Raw genomic sequence first — 16,045 nt, 5'->3', positions numbered from 1 at the left:
AAACTCACTTTATACAGAGCGATTTTATTAAATGGGGACAAACCACAGAAAAAGATGGCTGCGAAGGTAAGGAGCAAAGAAGGTAATATGGACATATGGCCGGAATTTTGCTCAGAGGGAGGGACATCCACTCTAAGATGCAGATAGAAGATCTAACAGCGTCGCAAGTATCAGCATCAGGTAGGTGAGTAGCCAGCCAGCAAGGGGTAAGCCAGACGAAGCGTGGAACGTTGGTCACAACTGCCACTAATCGTATCACAATGTGTACTGGCCTTATTGTTTACGGACTTGCCTCTGCTGCTGATTCATCGCACAGACCACCACGGTGCTGGGAGTTATTCATCAGTCCTACGCACAGATGAGACTACCTTTACCAACGGCGCTATGGTCAGCCTTAACAACAGCCACTGTGGGATATGGAGAATCCCCATGGTATGGTTTAGCCTCAATGTTTGGTTGGGGCTTCCTGGCGACTGCACCGTGGGATTCGTCATCCCTCCATAACGCCCTACGGGCGAGGAATATCCGCACTTCCTGCGGGTGACCTTGCCTTCCCTTGCTGGAAGATGTGCCTTTGGTGGTACGAAGGGTAATGTGGATACCACTTGATGGTGCTCCAGCTCACTGACCTCTTGGGTGTGGAGCTAAAATACCGGTGCAGACCCAACATTCCCACTTGACTGGCGTGTTCTTATGTGTGCTTACAATCGTTAACCTACATTGACAAAAATCTTTTACCTCCACCTTCAAGTGTATGTAGCTCCCTTGGAACGCATTTCCGGCCATCTGTCCATATGAACTCTTTTGCCCCTTATTTTTCCTGCAGTTCGTCCACATTTAGCTGAGTCATCCTGTATGAAAAAGCCTTACATTCCAGCCAAATACTTTGAGTTATATCGGGCAATTGTTTGATGTCTTTGTTTGACTGAAAACCTAAATTAACAAGGCGTTTATTGCGATCTATGTGGTTCCGTATTAACCACTTTTCCTTCATGTAATCTGTTACCACCTCTAAACCTTTGATCTTTAATGACTTACCTACACTAGTTTGTCGGCCAGGAAACAGGTGGTTATAGGAATGGAGCGTCACTGCATAATTTCGGCGCCAAATATGAGCCAGTAAAACATAATTTCTGTCCTTAAAGCTCGAGGAGGCTTTTGTACCGCCTCAATTTATACACAAGATTTCGAAACGATAACGATGTTACATGAAGGACTTTGTACAGGCTACGGTACAAGTCTCAGCCTGTTCCCCTTCGTGGTCGCAGTAACTGACTCACAATAATTGGGTGGCGCTCGACGTAAAGCTGTATCTGAAGACGAAAAAATTTGATCATTGGAATCTCGCAGTAGAGTACAGAAGACATGATTCGACACAGTTCCTAATCAGGGCGCTTCTGCCCTCTGTTATTTTACAAGTACTATCTACGCGTCTATCACGACCTTGTCTTCCGCCTCAACACTGTTTCAAATAGCCCTCTTCGCGAAAGTAATGCGCATACCAACAGCACTACAGCGTCAGTCTGTACACACTGCCTACAGTCTAACTTGGACTAACGACGATGCAAAGTTCCAGCTCGACGGCTTGACTGATTATGGGGATGAACGCTCGAAATTAGCGGCAAAGAAATTAAATGGGTAAAAAAATGGCCACGTGCGCGTAGGAATCGCTCACAGGGGGTTCCATACAAATTTAATTGTGTACATAGGTCATCCTTCCCGGAAATCGACAATATCGACAATTTCTGCCTGTTATCGTCATTGATACTGGCAAGATATCGGTTCTGGCAATTCCGAGACTTAAATTACGAAGTCGGATAACAAGTGGTAAAGGAATATTTTTATGACATATAAATACGAGTTAACAGTTTTCGGATTTTTACTTTTAGTTTTACAGTCAAACCTTGCTTCTTGCCAAACTTCATCATTCTAGGCCAACGGGAAGTACTCTATTGGCTTTCATGAGTGGGTTTGCGAGTACTGAAATATGGGACATAAACAGTCGTATCATTTGATTGCATTGGCGTAGGAGTTTCAGTTTTTTATACCGCCAAGAGATCGCAGATCTTAGTAAGTGACATGAATTTCTATTTGATACATCAACCAGCTTCTGAGAAAATGGGTCTTTAATAGTCAGACAGATAGAGAGAGGTATGCTCAAAAAAGTCATCCTACAAGGGTTCCGTTGTTACCGACTGAGGTACTGAACCGTAAAAATACAATCTATAAAGCCGAAATGTGAAATTTCCAATTTCAAAACAAATACTTTATTGCAGTAGACAGGAAGGGTATAGCAGAGGGAACATTCTTCACTATATTGATGCTATTTTTGGGCCACAGTCATGTTGTAATGTTTGAATGATATTTCCACCATTTGACTGTACGAACATCTTTCTTTATATTATGGTTACGGCATTAAGCCATTGTCAAATACCACAATGTTGGATATAAGTCTAATTATACGCAAAACCCCAAAATCACGATAGCTAATTTAAAACAAAGAAGTCTGCACAGTCAAACAGCGGAAATGTCATCAAATTGCACTGTGTTCTTTTCGTGTTCGTGTCTCACCTGCCACGTGTGTGTGTGTGTGTGTGTGTGTGTGTGTGTGTGTGTGTGTGTGTGACGAGAGAGAGAGAGAGAGAGAGAGAGAGAGGGGGATGTGGGCCGGCGGTGGGGACTGCGTATTAATTTAACATTATTTTGTATTCCATCAGACCACTGCTGCAGTATAACACCGCCATGAAACAAGTCATTGCGTTAAGTAAATATTAATGAAGCACCATTAAAAATAATTAGCTTCCTTACATTCACCTTGAATGATTTAGGAGACGCAAGGAAAAGCTGTACCAGACACGCTTAGTTATCTTCAGACGCAGCTCGCTGTCTTCTGGTAACAGGGTCGAATCCGTATTCCGGATTAGCTACTGTTACTGTAGCAGACCGGCCTACCTGAGAGTGGATTTTTAGTGGCTTTCCACTCTCTTTTGGGGAAATGTCAGACTGTCAAGGACGCTTGACCCAGAAAGTAAATATATGAATGCTGTAGTATAAAGTTTTCAAAGGTTCACGAACAGATACACACATGGTATTCCTTCTCACATTTAAGGCGATAGGATGAGCATGGGGCCACAGAACAAAAATAGCTCTCAGGTGGTCGATGGGCTATTGTTGATAATTATCGGAAGATGTCGATAGGACAAATGCCGAAGCAAAACAATGTAGACAGCAGACCCAAACCGTAACAGCAGGACCAGTTAACAATCCTGAGTCGTTATAGCAGTTGTCCCAAAACTTCCCACGAAGATATTTCATTAATGGCCGTTTAACACTTCTGAGAGATTTTACTACTTCTAATAATTTTTCAAGTCAATTACTAAGGTGTAATTTGATATTTTCCACTTACTACATGCTTTAGTTCGGGTGAAAGCCATGTCTGATTGTAAAAGTGTGCACTGATTGTTTCGCTATTTTAAGGCGGTAAAATGGAAAAGACTAAGATCATCAGATGCTGATTTTCAAGACTGTGACGGTAAATTAGAGTTTTATGCAATACTTGGACCTCTCTTATGATAGTACGACATTTCTTATATCGTTGAATGTTCGGTGCCATACATTTATCCACAAGAGGTTTGTTTTTGTTGTCTTTGATGTTATTGTTGTCTTTTTCATTCTGAAAAGCGATTTCATACAGTTCTCCACCATATTCTTTTTTGTACAAGCCTTTGAAACTGCTTATTGTAGTCAGTCCCCCGCCCCCCTCCCACCACGCACACACACACACACACACACACACACACACATAACACACACACACACATATATATATATATATATATATATATATATATATATATATATTCTCTCTCTCTCTCTCTCTCTGTCTCTCTCTCTCTCTCTCTCTGTCTCTCTCTCTCTGTCTCTCTTCCCTCCATTACAAAAATGAAGAATCATTTTTGACTTAAGGTGGATTTTATCAACCGATGCTTTCTTTTACGAAATTTGATTCGTAGACTGTGAATCGATACTGACTTCACCTCTGCTATTTATCAATGAATTACGAAAATTTGTGTCGTACCGGGATTTGAACTCGTATTTCCCACTTAACGTGAGCGGTCACCTTAACCACTTCGGATATCCGAGCACGGCCCCACGACTAACCCAAACTTCCACATGTCGATCTTGTCCACATCTCCTATTGCTCGTACACATCCTACGTGATTCACGCCAGAGAGATATATTCGATGTGATCGTCGTTTCAACCAGTCGATATATGTAATACTTATTATGTTATCGTACAGTGTCTGTTGGCAATTCAGTTATACAATGTTCCTTCACATATATATGCACGTCTGAAGGAACACTATATAACGTAAATTGTCAACAAAGTCATTTTTCAATAACATAATAAGAACCTTTCTTTTAGTCAGGTTGTGTTACAAACTTTTTTTATTCCGATTAGGTTCAGTAACTTCTAATTAGTTGTCCAATGTACCCATCTAATCTTCAGTATTATCCTGTAGAACTACATTATAAAAGTTTGTATTTTCTTATTGTCTGAGAGTTTTACTTCCATCCCAGGATACGAATACCTTCTAAAACACTTCCTAACACTTAAATTTATATTAATTTTTTACAAATTTATCTTTCTCAGAAACTGTTTTCTTGCTACAATTAGTTTACATTTAAAGTCTCTTTCTATTGCCAACGCTCAACTGTTTTGCTGCCCAGTAGTATCTCATTTCCTGATCTCTTCCATCAGGATCACCTGATTCGACCGTATTACATTCTATTCGTTTTATTTTACTTTTTTTGATGTTCATCTTAACGCTCCAAGACAAGGAAGATGTCCACTTCTAAGGATAGAAGGGTCGCCATTCCGAAGCTATGGAAAAATTCAATTTTAAAAATAAGCAATGCCGACTGCTCCATAACGGAATCGCTTCTCGTATCTAAGAGCGGTACTGTGATTTAAGAGGGGAGAAGAGGGAAGGAAAGTAGATAAAAAAAAGTCGCGCTTTGTGCCTCGGAAGCCGATAAGAAAAATGGTCCACGCAAAGCAGAGGGAAGTCGAGAACTGCTGCTGTTCGCGTTTCCAAACGCGCGATGCCAAATGAGATACTATGGGGAAAATGTCTCGGCGCCATTTTTGTATACGAGCCGGCATTTCTGCGAACGCCGGCTGCGATAGCGCTGCTGATGCGCCCGCCGGACGGAATGATTGCGTCGCGACGGCGACTGCGAGTCGAGGGGAGGGGCGGCTGGTGGAATTTCATATGCCGGCCGTGTCAGCGATAGCAGGGCTGCGCCGGGGGCCGGATACAATGGCCTGTGCTTTGCATGCGCGGCCCGGCGCGCCGGCTGCCCGCCGTCGCGGACGCCCTAATAAGACAACGCGAGGGCCACCCCCGTCTCCGGAAGCAGGGGCGCGCCTGCCTCGGATGGAATCCTCCTCACAGCGAAAAACTGCGAGGTGCGTCACACAGGCGCACCTGCCACATCCAACAACTACTTCCAGTGGTGACAACGGTGCCCAAATGAACGATTTTGATACATGACTTAAGGTTATTCATTAATGGGAAGTCTTAAATTCTAGTTCTTATATATAATTTTATATACAAGCAATTGCATTTTCTATCCATGACTAACATTTACAATGTCTTCTGATTCATTTGGCGTGATCATTGGATCTCATTACATAATTACACTACTGGCCATTCAAATTGCTGCGCCACGAAGATGACGTGCTACAAACGCGAAATTTAACCGACAGGAAGAAGATGCTGTGATATGCAAATCATTAGCTTTTCAGAGCATTCACACAAGGTTGGTGCCGATGGCGACACCTACAAGGTGCTCACATGAGTAAAGTTTCCAACCGATTTCTCATACACAAGCAGCAGTTGACCGGCGTTCCCTCGTGTAAGGAGGAGAAATGCGTACCATCAAGTTTCCGACTTCGATAAAGGTCGGATTATAGCCTATCGCGATTGCGGTTTATCGTATCGCGACATTGCTGCTCGCGTTGATCGAGATCCAATGACTGTTAGCAGAATATGGAATCGGTGGGTTCACGAGGGTAATACGGAACGCCGTACTGGATCCCAACGGCCTCATATCACTAGCAGTCGATATGACAGGCATCTTATCTGCATAGCTGTAACGGATCGTGCAGCCACGTCTCGATCCCTGAGTCAACAGATGGGGACGTTTGCAAGACAACAATCATCTGTACGAACAGTTCGACGACGTTTGCAGCAGCATGGACTATCAGCTCGGAGACCATGGCTGCAGTTACCCTAGACGCTGCATCACAGACATCACAGCGCCTGAGATGGTGCACTCAACGACGAACATGGGTGCACGAATGGCAAAACGTCATTTATTCGGATGAATCCAGGTTCTGTTTACAGCATCATGACGGTCGCATCAGTGTTTGGCTACATAGCGGTGAACGTACATTGGAAGCGTGTATTCGTCATCGCCATACTGGCGTATCACCCGACGTGATGGTATGGGGTGCCGTTGGTTACACGTCTCGGTCACCTCTTGTTCGCATTGACGGCACTTTGAACAGTGGACGTTACATTTCAGATGTGTTACGACCCGTGGCTCTACCCTTCATTCGGTCCCTGTGAAACCCTACATTTCAGTTGGATAATGGACGACCGCATATTGCAGGTCCTGTACGGGTCTTTCTGGATACAGAAAATGTTCGACTGCTGCCCTGGCCAGCACATTCTCCAGACCTCTCACCAACTGAAAACGTCTGTTCAATGGTGGACGAGCAACTGGCGCGTCACAATACGCCAGTCCCTACTCTTGATGAACTGTGGTATCGTGTTGAAGCTGGATGGGCAGCTGTACCTGTCCACGCCATCCAAGCTCTGTTTGGCTCAATGCCCATTCGTATCAAGGCCGTTATTACGGCCAGAGGTGGTTGTTCTGGGTACTGATTTCTCAGGATATATGCACCCAAATTGCATGAAAATGTAATCACATGTCAGTTTTAGTATAATACATTTGTCCAATGGATACCGTTTATCATCTGCATTTCTTCTTGGTTTAGCAGTTTTAATGGCCAGTAGTGTATAACTCCAACTTTATCGAATCTAATTCGCAACTCTTAAAACAGAGTTGCTGAACTGGCCATCTTTCTTTCGTTCGAAGGTATCTTGACATACACTGCTTACCACCTGAAATGCAACACGCTGAAGGCTGCTTCCCAATCATTTGAAATCTGCAGCATGCGTCGGAGATGATGAGATACGTATATTATTAGTATGTCAGCGCAGGCTCACATCACGAGCGTCAAGTAACGGCACCTGCAAGCGCTAAATGGTTCAAATGGCTCTGAGCACCATGGGACTTAAAATCTGAGGTCATCAGTCCCCTAGAACTTAGAACTACTTAAACCTAACTAACCTAAGGACATCACACACATCCATGCCCGAGAAAGGATTCGTAGCTGCGACTGTAGCGGTCGCGCGGTTCCAAACTGAAGCGCCTAGAACCGCCCGGCCACCACGGCCGGCTGCAAGCCCTATATAAAGGGGGAACAGGTGTCCTTGTGGGCGTACTGGAACTGTTCTTTCATGCGGTTGTTTTACCTAAGCAGCTTCAGTATGCCTCGTACAAGTCAGCGAGCGTCTTTCAAGCAAGTTTCGGAGTTAGAGTGAGGAAGAATAGTTGCGTACGGGGATTGCGAATTATCCTTCAGAGAAATTGATGATCATGTCTGTTATCGCTGGATGCAGGGGAGAACGACAGACCGACTGGACCGATTGCACCACCTCGTTGCTCCATAAATGGGATGACAGGCATATTGTGCGCGTTGCAGTGATGGATCGCTCTGCCACATTACGAACATATCGCAACAAATTAGGCTTGTTGCGCAACATGCTATGTCCACGCGTACAATTGGACGTCGTTTGCAGGGTGGTCTGTCCGCAAGGAGTCCATTGCTGGCTTTACGACTGAGACGGTAACGGTGCGATGTGCGACGGACATGGACAACCGAATGGAATGACATTGTTTTTTACCGACGAATTCCGATTTTGCCTCCAGCACCACCGTGTTTGCGAGGCACCGTGGTGAGAGACTGTTGAACTGTTGCCTTATGCATCGCCATATTGGTCCTGTACCCGGTATTATGGTTTGGATGGTAATGGATTCCACTGCAGTACGCATTGTCGGTACACTAACCAGCCGGCGTCACACCTCCGAAGTGCTGAAGCCTGTTGTCCTCTCATACCTTGGGAGCTTGGCGATGGCCGCATTGCAGCAGGACAATGCGATATTCCAGATTTCTTCATCTCCTATCGGATTGCATTGCTACCTTGGCCTCCCTGTTCTCCCGATCTTCGCCTATCGAAAACGTCCTGTCGATGATTGCGGAACGACTGGCCCTGCATACACCACCCGCTGCTACACCAGATCAACTTTAGCAATATGTGGGAGCAGCATGGGCTGCCATAGACCAACAACACAGCCAGAGCCTCTTCGATATAATGTCGAGTCGTGTGGCACCGATTACAGCCAGCACTGGCGACAACATTCAATACTTACTTCATCATCTTCCTCACTTCACATGGGTTGGTGTTGTATTTTGCATGTCGAGCAGTGTACAAAAAAATGGTTGAAATGGCTCTGAGCACCATGGGACTTAACATCTGAGGTCATCAGTCCCCTATAACTTAGAACTACTTAAACCTAACTAACCTAAGGACATCACACACATCCATGCCCGAGGCAGGATTCGAACCTGCGACCGTAGCGGTCGCGCGGTTCCAGACTGAAGCGCCTAGAACCGCTCGGCCACAGCGGCCGGCAGAAGTGTACAATATGCAGTGTGTCCGGGCTAAAGGTGTACACTAACAACTCCTTATAACGAAAGAACCCGACATTTTATGTTGTTGGGTACATACACGTCGATAGAGATACTATCCGAGATGTGATCCTCACCATTTCATGAACAGCACTGAGTCGTATGTCTCGTGCACACAAATGTTGACTGTGCAGCAGGCAGACGCACTCACGACAGCCAACATGTGGATGCCACAGCGGGAAATGCCATGTGTGCTATGGACTGTAACACGTATTCAGCGGAGTACAGGGAGAGAGTTGAACGTGGATCCTCCCACACGTAAATCCAATTATCAGTGTGACAGAACACTTCGGGAAACGAGAAGTTTGATTTCAAATGCTAGAAAACATCCTATTGGGAATGTGAATGAAGAGACAGTAGAAAATGTGTGCGAAGCATTCGCGAGAACTCCATGTAAATCCGTTAGGCAAGCTAGTAACAAACTTGCGGTTCCGCGTTCGACGGTGCGCGACATTGTGTGCAAACGTCTTCAGTTTGCGTGCTTACAAATGCTAACTTTTACATGTCATTAACCCTGATCTAATTTTGCTGTTGAATAACAGCATCGTGTCGACGAAAAGAACGACTACCTCATTGTAGTAGTATTCAGTGATCAACCTATCTTCCACGTCTCTGCATAGTTAACCGACTTAACTGTAGAATATACTGAAGTGAGACTCCAGGACATGTGTCTGAGTGCTAAAGAGACAAACGAAAATGTAATGTGTGGTTGGTATTACACAAAAATGGTGTGACTGGTCCATTTTGTTTATGGAGTCCACAGTGACAGGGCACGCATATCCTGAGATTCTGGCGAACTAAGCAGTTCCGCAGATGCCTCCCGACGTCATTTACCAGCAGGATGGTAACCCACCCTACTATCTCAGCGATGCTATCCACGAGACGTCTCCTGAGCGTTGAACAGGAAGCGGTGTGTGCGTGTGTCCCATTGCCTGGCTCCCTCGGTCTCCAGGTCTGATTCTGCTGGATTTCAGTGCTTCTAGGTTTATCAAGGACATTGTTTACAGAACAAAGGTTCGGGACCTGGTAGATTTGAGACAACGGATCTACGCCGCAGTAGAGGTCATAATACCTGTTATGCTTATGAACATGTGGCGAGAAGTCGAGTACCGTTTTGATATATGTCGAGCTACAATCTGTGCTCACATTGAACTCTATCAACATGCATAAAAATGTTAAAGTTCCTGTGTACAATCTTGGACCAATGAATGTATGAACGGCGACTCTTTACAACGTACCACTGTGATTCAGAGGAAGTGGAGACAAACAATCCCGGTTCATCGTCATCATTCCATTATAAAGCTGTTCGTTGCCCATGTTCGCAACTGCGAATACATTTTGAACATCATCTCATAAGAACAAAAGCTGAAGCAATGAATTAAAATCTGTGCCACAGCCAGGACTTAAATCCAGGTCTCCTGCTCAGGAGGCAGATACGCTAACCAATATATCATTGTAGCATCGTGGCTACCACCGCTGCACGGACTACGTTAGACCTACACTCTCTCTCACGCAAACTTCAATTCACACCTTCAGGAGGGAGGGCACTGGACCAAGATAGTTCGTGTAGCTGTGGTAGCCACAATACTATGGCGATGTAGTGGTTAGCACATGTGCCTATTAGAAAAAGGCCATGGCACAAATTTTAATTCATTGAACAATTTTTTCATAATGTGGGGCCACAGTCATAATATATTTGTTCAAAGTCAGTACCGCCATTAGACTGTTTATTATTGGCGGTGTTACATTTACCCGATCATGGTCCGGCTCTAAAGCCGAAATTATGACCGTGTAAATGTAAAACTGCAAATAAAAAAACCGTCTAATGGCAGTATTATTTTTAAAGGTTTAATTCATTGCTCCCGCTCCTATCCTTATCGATATAAAGATTCATATAGCTCCACTAGATCAGTACATTTCAAACGTTCCAGCAGTTTGTCGATGAAAAGCTCCCCGTTTTTCGGCCACTTGCCATTGTTGAAAACCATGCCGTTTAGACGAGTATCGTAGTATTACCTTCTGGCGAGGTCTCGGGACGATCTTATTTCTTTCCATTTTTCATTCCTATCCCTGCTGGGCCTGGCGAGGCGGTTGAGAGATCATAGGCTCTTTGCGGCCTATGTTTTAGAGTAAATATTTCTCCACACTTTCGTTTTGTTACAGTTCGCCACAGAATTACACTTAATCGCAATGTTACAGATGTTTTGTACGAGAGGCGTGCAGTAAGTAATGCAAAGCATTTTTTTCTGAAAGCAGATTGGTTTTACTCAGAATTCCAGAGCACCACATTATTCTCCACACTTTAGGCTACAAAACCCCGTTTTTCAACATAACCTCCGTTCAATACGAAGGCCTTATGCCATCTCATTCGGAGGGGCTATAATACCACATGGTACCACTCCATTGCTCCACGTCGGAGCCAGCATCTTGCTGCACCAATAACTTACGCATCATCCACGTACTGCTTGCACGGAATGCGTCCTTCATTGGACCAAAGAAGATGGAAGGTGCGAGATCCGGCCTGTGAGCTCCAGACGAGTGAGTCAGCACTACTAACAGAGGCGTCCACTTGTGCACCGAGGTGTTTGATTGCCGGCCGTCGATCACCTCGAATGAGAGTGTCCGCACGTTCCTACATTGCAGGAGTCACAGCTGTATGCGGCCGGCCGGCACGCGGGAAATCGGACAGGTTAGCGCCACCTTGTTGCGATGAAGACAGACGCTTCGCCCGACGACTCACATTGCCTTTTTTTCACTACCAGGTCCCCGCAGACAGTCTGCAAGCGCCTATGAATATCTGGGATGCTCTGGTTTACCGCCAAAAGAAACTCAATGACTGCTCTCCGGTTGGAACGCATCTACGTTACAGACGCCATTTTCAACGCTATTTACAGTGCCGCCACCTATCGGAACTTCGTGAAACCATAGAGCTGAGTCAGGAATATTCCACGACAACCCACAACAAATTTCGCATTTTTAAGCCGAAAGTAGCCGAGAAAACAATGCATTGCATTACTTGCTGGGCGCCCCTCGTACATATAATTACAATTCACTTTTCATGATTGACCGAAGGTCGTTCCTTTTCCGTAGGAAATTATGTATACATCAGCTGATCAAATGTAGTCCGACACATATAGAGGGATTTAACATGGGAAGTATTAGTTTAAGGCTAGAGAAACCGCAGCCAGAATTTCACATGGTGAATAAAGTCTTTCGCAGTGGCTTTTAAAATACGTTTGCTAAAAAGCCACTACCAGTTTCGCATCAACAAAGATGGATCTTCAGGCAACCCGTTCAAGAAATTAAAACACAGAGGCTTGAGAATTGATGTGTACTACCATAAAGTTCCAAATATTCAAAGGGAGCTGTGTCCTCACAGCTTTATTTAAAGAATCACGGCGCGGCAAAGTGATTGCCTAGAGCCCATCGTTCATCGTGGAAACAGAAACAGATAGCACGCTAAAAGTGACAGTTAACGATTAAACGATTGAAACCGCAGAAGGCGATGTCGAAAACAACGTAGAAGTGCGTACAGGTCATCTTTGTTGCCATAGACAACGTCAGTTCGGTCCGAGACTCGCCCTAGCGCCACCTAGCACCAGTTGTTTGCAGTAGCGACCCATGAGTACTGTTCACGCTTGCCCCGTAGACACTTCCAGGCTGTCTACGCACGTTCTCTCGCGGTCCGAATCAATTTCAACATGGAATATCGATTTTAGCTTTCTGTCTGTTTCTACCTTGACCGTGAACGATGGGACTTGGCTCTAAGCAATCACTTTGTCGCGCTACCACTGTTTAAATAAACCTGTGAATACACGGCTGTCATTGAATATTTGCCACTTTATAAGAGTACACGTCTACTCTCAAGACAATGTAACTGTGTAACGTTTTAATTTCTAATGCAGATAATCTGTATTGACGCGAAACAGGTAGTGACTTTTTAATGAAAATATTTTAACACCCATTTATGACGGCTTCATCTGTGCTGGGTACACATTTTATGAGGTGTCTCAATATAGTTTGAGCACTGCCAGCCGAATCTTACTCAAGAACCGAAAGCAGAGAAGGTAGTCATATTAGTCGTAAAGGTCTGGAGTAAAGTCGACGTTTTAACTCATCCCACAAAGATCAGGTCGTGACTCTGAGCAGGCCAGTCGGTTTCAGGAATGTTATTGTTCACAAACCATTCCTTCTCATATGCTACTTCATGAGAGAGTGGATTGTCGTACTAATGTGGTCATCGTGTCCGAATTGCTTCTCTAAAGTAGGCAGTCGCAATTCCGTAAACTTCGTTCGTATCCTTCCGAATTTAACATATTCTTTAGCATAATAAGGTGACCACACCCTAACCACGAGAAATAAACCAGTACCGTAACGCCGTCCGCTGTGGCCGAGCTGTTCTATGCGCTTCGTTCTGGAACCGCGCGACCGCTGCGTTCGCAGGTTCGAATCCTGCCTCGGGCATGGATGTGTGTGATGTCCTTAGGTTAGCTAGGTTTAAGTAGTTCTAAGTTCTAGGGGACTGATGACCTCAGATGTTCAGTCCCATACTGCTCAGAGCCATTTGAACCATTTTGAAGTACCGTAACACTATTTTCTCCGTACTTCACTGTTTGCTCTAAACGTTCTCCAAGCATTCGCCAAACTCAGACCCATCCATCGAATTGCCACAGGGTATACAGCGTGATTCATCACTCGGATTTCTTCGTTTGCTGTCATCCATTTTCCACTGGCGTCGCTTTTTAAACAACCTCAACCGTCAATTGGCGCTGGATACAGAAAATTGTGGCTTATGAGGAGCTGCTCGAGCATGGCACCCATTTTCTTTTTACTCACTGCGTAAAGTCATTACGTTACGTGTACTGCTAGTAGCACTCTGGCATAGACGTGCACCTACAAATTGTGAAACTGGCGTCTTTTTAAATTTTACTTCACAGTTTTGTGAATTTCAATATCGTAAAATTAACAACGAAATTGTTTTATTTCTCTGGTCCTCTTGCTTGTGCTTGTACTTCTAAGGGCTAAATTTAGATTGAATTGGGAACGTAATTAGTTTTCAGATAACGTGTTCAAAAATCTCTTCCTTTCTTTACCATCACAGGGAATGTTAACTTAGTAATATTAACGAAAACCGGTGGCATAAGAGAGTGGGAAGATAAAAAAAAACTTGGCGCGGCGCGCACGCTCTGTACTTTACATAGGTTTTGTAGGCCAGTTTGAGAGTCTTTCCCGGCTTGGATAAGCGAGTGACTGCGTGTGAGATCGCTCTCTAAGTTTTCATATATTTTTAGGTTTCAGCTACATATTTTAACGGGTTTTGTGATAATATTTATTATATAAGTGACGTATTAGTGGTTTCTTCATTCACCTCTGCCTTTCTTGTGTTGCGACCTGATATTTGTGAGTGTTTCGTATTGAGCAACGTAACCTCTTCCCTGTGTTTACACTCCGCGCTGACCAGTTGCAGCTGTAGCGGCGCATCGAAAGCTAAGTACTAATTAATTGTTTGTGTATATTGGTTTATTTAGGAACTTTAGTTGTCTTCAACCGGTTTTCTTGGTGTTTTCTGGTGAAATAATTTCAGAAGAACATTTTGGGAACTGTTTTCAGCTTCATTACTGTGTCATTAGTCGTTTGATTCTCTTTCTGTATTAGTCTTTTGTTATATTCACATTTGTTGTTTATTAATAGTGTTAATAATAGTAGTTACTTCCCTTGTAGAGTAAGTTTGTGATTATTGTAGTCAGTTTTTAACATCTTCTTATTGTAGTAGCGGAACTTAGAAAAAGTAAAATTTTACCATGAGTGAGAAGTGTGGGCTTTGCCGTAGGTTCGTGAGTAGTGGATTGCGGTGTGAGACTTGTTCGAAGTACTTTCACTGGGGGGGAATGCAGTGGGGAAGCCAGTGGGCATTCTGGTGAGATCCTCTCCTGGAACTGCAGGTTATGTAGCAAGAGTAAGTTGATAGAGGAGCAGGAGCGTAAGATCTGTGCCCTTCAGGTGCAGTTGAAAAACGCACAGGAGGAGCTAGATAGGATGAGGAGGGAGAAGGGGGTTGGGGAATGAGAGCTGGCTGTTGGCAAGAGATCTGCTAGGAGAAGAAGATTTTCAGATAGTTTTACTATTGGTGTTTACAATAGATATGACCAACTGTCAGAGTCTAGTGGAGAGGAATCTCTAGTAGTTGTAGATGTAGGAAGTATGCAGCAGACCTCAGTAGTTACTGTGCCTACAACAGTTGCAAAGTCGAAGAGGAAAAAGAAGGTTCTGCTGTTAGGTAGTTCTCATGGCAGAGGTGTAGGCCAGCAGTTGCAGGAAGTGCTGGGGAGTGAGTACCAGGTCACCAGCATTGTGAAGCCTAATGCAGGGTTGGCTCAGATGACTGTTAAATAGGGGGGTTATGTAGGGATTTTACTAAAGAGGATCAGGTAGTGATTGTGGGTGGGGCTGGTAATAGTATTGATAGGGATGGGGAGTATAACAAAGATGGTGACCTGGAAAAGATAGCCACTCAGACTGGCAACACGAATGTGCATTTCGTGGAACTGTTTCAGCGTCACGATCGGCCTCATCTTAATACAGCCGTCAGGCGTAATAACATGAGACTTGGGGGTGCGCTGATGACAGAAGGCAAGGGTCACATTTCAGTGGTGCCGGTGGAGTCTATCAGCAGGACGGGGTTCACTAGACACGGCCTGCACCTCAACAGGTATGGGAAGGGGAGGTTGGCAAAGCTTATAGGTGACAGCATAGGTGGGGGTGGTGGGATCACTCATGGGAAAATTCCTGCAGTAGTGGGTGTTAGAGCTGCACCTTTTTTAGATTGAAGTCAGCTGATAGGTATTCCTGCTTAAGGGAAGTCTCTCTAACAAGGGAATCACTTTTGACAAAGCTTAGGTATCCGAGTAATGAGGGAATTAGTATATTTCATCAAAATATACAAAGTATTAGAGATAAAGTTAGTGAACTGCTTATAGATGTTGACTCTGAAAGTATTGGTATATCTGAACACTTCTTAAATAAGGAGATAATTCAGAGGTTTCCTTTACCAGGATACAGGTTGGCTGGCAGCTTTTCGAGGAGCTCTTTGCGGTGTGGGGGAGTAGCCATGTATGTGAAAAACGGCATCCCATTTGAGTCAATTGATGTTTCAAAGTA

General features: G+C 44.4%; 1 protein-coding gene across 1 annotated transcript in view; it reads right to left on the bottom strand.

Annotated features, from left to right (window-relative positions):
- LOC124774601 (extracellular sulfatase SULF-1 homolog) overlaps positions 1 to 16,045 on the bottom strand; it is a 449,198-nt gene that overhangs the window by 298,282 nt on the left and 134,871 nt on the right. The gene's annotated exons all lie outside the window — the stretch shown is intronic.

This window comes from Schistocerca piceifrons, chromosome 2 (assembly GCF_021461385.2).
Source record: "Schistocerca piceifrons isolate TAMUIC-IGC-003096 chromosome 2, iqSchPice1.1, whole genome shotgun sequence".
Classification (NCBI taxonomy): domain Eukaryota; kingdom Metazoa; phylum Arthropoda; class Insecta; order Orthoptera; family Acrididae; genus Schistocerca; species Schistocerca piceifrons.
Note: the sequence above shows the minus strand (reverse complement) of the source record. Positions and strands in the feature narration are given on the sequence as shown.